At 59.9% G+C, this 2,254-nt stretch overlaps 1 long non-coding RNA gene across 1 annotated transcript in view; it reads left to right on the plus strand.

Moving 5' to 3' along the window:
- Positions 1–703, plus strand: part of LOC110596210 — a 1,368-nt gene extending 665 nt beyond the window's left edge. Inside the window, exon 2 of the long non-coding RNA XR_002482318.1 lies at positions 490–703. This is a non-coding gene — a long non-coding RNA (uncharacterized LOC110596210). The remainder of the gene's footprint in view (positions 1–489) is intronic.
- The last annotated feature ends 1,551 nt before the right edge of the window (positions 704–2,254 follow it).

Genomic DNA, 2,254 nt, shown 5'->3' on the forward strand with positions numbered 1-2,254 from the left:
GGCGGGCCGCGGTGGGGGGCTGCACGGCGTGTGTGAGTTGGGTTTAACCCCCTCCCGTCCTCTCTGCGCCCTTGAACTCCGGGCGGGGGCGGGGGCGCTCGGAGCCGGAGAGCAGGGGAGGTCAAGGCTCTGCTCCCGCCCTCCGGTGACGTGCGGTGTGACCCGGAGCCGGTCCCGGTCGGCCTCCGAGCCCACCTCCCCGCCTGAGAGCCAGAGGGGGGTTTGGCCCTCCAGCCCGTCCCAGGAAGCTGAAACTCAAGACGGGAAGGGGCCTCGCCGGTGCGGCGCTGAGAGGCCCGCCGCAGGTGGCACGATGTCCGGCTTGGCACACGGTGCCAGCTTCGGGCTTCTGGCATGCCCAGTGAGGCCAGGCTCGGACCATCCCAGCCTGTCCTTCCACACAGCGGGAAGCGCTCAGCCCCCGCCAGCGAGGTTAGCCGTGCAACCTTAGAGGAGTCTCATACCCTCTCTGTTTTTCCTTCTCTGCAGGAGGCGCATTATACCATCTACTTAGAGAGCCAACGTGAGCTGAAATGTACGTCGGACTCTTCCGTGTACACAACGCATAACGTGTTCGAGCCCTATGTGCCGGGAACTGTCCTGATCTTACAATATATATTTCATGATATTTAAACATTTACTGAATGTTTAGACATGGCAAACACTTATTGAGCTCCATTATGTACTATCTCTAACGCTTAAATCTCCTAATGCCTCTGTTTGCGCGTCCATAAACTGGGGACACATGAATCTCCTTCCTTCCCTGCCGGAAACCTCGATCCCGGGCTCAGGCAGGCGTCGTCCCCTTTTCTCCCCTCCCGTCCCTCTACCTGTGTCCCTGGGCACCCCTGGCAGGCGGTTTCCTTCACAGCCCCGGGATAAATTCCGTTTCCTTGGAGAGGGAGCTCCCTGGCTGCCCGCTCCAGCTGTCTCAGGTCCCACTGACCCAAGCCCTGATAACTAAGAGAGGGGCCCTCCGTTCAGTGTGAGGGTGCTGAGGAAATCTGGGGAGGGCTGAAAAGACCCCTTGGGGGTGGCACGCCTTTTACCAGAGGGCAGGGATCCCTCTACTGGGTGGGGGTTCTGCTCACATTTGCCTTGGTGCGAAGGATGGGGATTCTTCTAGCCCTGTGGACAGGACGCTGACGCTCACTGAAGATGCTTGACTTCTGGGGTCGTGCACCCCCTTAAGATCCTACAGAGCCTGCAGATCCTTTCCCCAGAAAAGTGCGTGTCTATCTGCACACAGAGCATTTTACTTGCATCCTGAGGGGGCTCCCAGCACCCCCAGAAGGCCAGGTTAGGACCTCAGAGCAGTCAGAAGGAACGTAAAGCTAGAACTCAGGATCTTTGCGGCGGGTTCACGACGTGGGCCAGCTTCCTGGTTCAGGCTCTTAACGCCCATGGCATTCAGGATTGAGGTGTTCAGCGTCACACGCCCGGCCCCCACACCAGGGTCTGATACTGGGTGGCCATGAACTGCATCTGGGTCGCACGTCTGCCCTGCACACGCCATCGCTGCTGCTCCGTGGGGCGAGTTTTGGGAAGCCTTGGTCCGGGATGTCCCAGCCAATGACTCTCCGTCCTCCTTGCTTCCGACTTCTTCTCCCCTGCTCACCCTGCTTTGACATCCTCCCTTCATCCCTGAGGGCATCAAAGTCCTCTAAAAGGCCACTCCTCTGGGCTCCCTGAACGGTGCTCTCAGAGGGTGGGCGGGGCTCTGAAAAGCCCTGAACTCCAGGCACCAGGGAGCAGCCGTGACCAGCAGGTGCCTGCAGGGCCCCGCGTGCCGGGAAGGCACAGATGGAGTGGCTCAGGGCTGGGGGTGAGGGGACAGATGCAGCCACCCCCAGAGACTCGGCTGCCTAGTTACCTCTTCATTGTCCCCTGTCTCCCCAGCCCTCCGCCCGCCTCCACGGTCGCCCTTCTGTCATCTCCACGTGGGCCCCCTGGGCCAGAGCCCAGCCCCCGGACTCCAGGGGGAGCTTGAGAGAGAGGGTCCCCCACGGGTCTCCCTGGCCTGGGTGGGTGGGAAGGAGGGAGCCCGGGTGGAGAGGCCAGGGACAGGGATGTCAGAGTCTATAAATCACGCCCCACTGTGCCCCTGTTTAACACGCTTCTCCGACGAGTTGTCAGTGAAACCGTTAATTAATTAGCTTATCCCGCAATGAAGTGGATTCTAAATGGTTCTCTCCTCCCAGCCTCCCATTTAGATAATTGCTGCTGAGGGATCTTTTGTGAGAGTCATTTTTTC

This window comes from Carlito syrichta, unplaced genomic scaffold (assembly GCF_000164805.1).
Source record: "Carlito syrichta isolate Samal-C Ts95f unplaced genomic scaffold, Tarsius_syrichta-2.0.1 Scaffold307230, whole genome shotgun sequence".
NCBI classification, from domain to species: domain Eukaryota; kingdom Metazoa; phylum Chordata; class Mammalia; order Primates; family Tarsiidae; genus Carlito; species Carlito syrichta.